This window comes from Bison bison, unplaced genomic scaffold, assembly GCF_000754665.1.
Source record: "Bison bison bison isolate TAMUID 2011002044 unplaced genomic scaffold, Bison_UMD1.0 scf7180017864508, whole genome shotgun sequence".
NCBI lineage: Eukaryota > Metazoa > Chordata > Mammalia > Artiodactyla > Bovidae > Bison > Bison bison.
Window position 1 is genome coordinate 5034218 of NW_011495064.1, and position 384 is coordinate 5034601.

Below are 384 nucleotides of genomic sequence, written 5' to 3' on the forward strand. Positions count from 1 at the left end.
CTTGCAGATGTTACCATTTTATGCCACCAATATTTAATATAAGAAAACAGCCTAGTTGTTTAAAAAACTATATATATATATGTTTATATATAAACATATATAGTATATAAATATATATACTATATATATATATGTATATGTATACATGTATAATACTTCTGTTTCAAACTTTCGTGCATTGGAGAAGGCAATGGCACCCCACTCCAGCACTCTTGCTTGGAAAATCCCATGGACAGAGGAGCCTGGTAGGCTGCAGTCCATGGGGTCGCTAAGGGACATGGCTGAGGGACTTCACTTTCACTTTTCACTTTCATGCACTGAGAAGGAAATGGCAACCCACTCCAGTATTCTTGCCTGGAGAATCCCAGGGACGGGGGAGCCTGG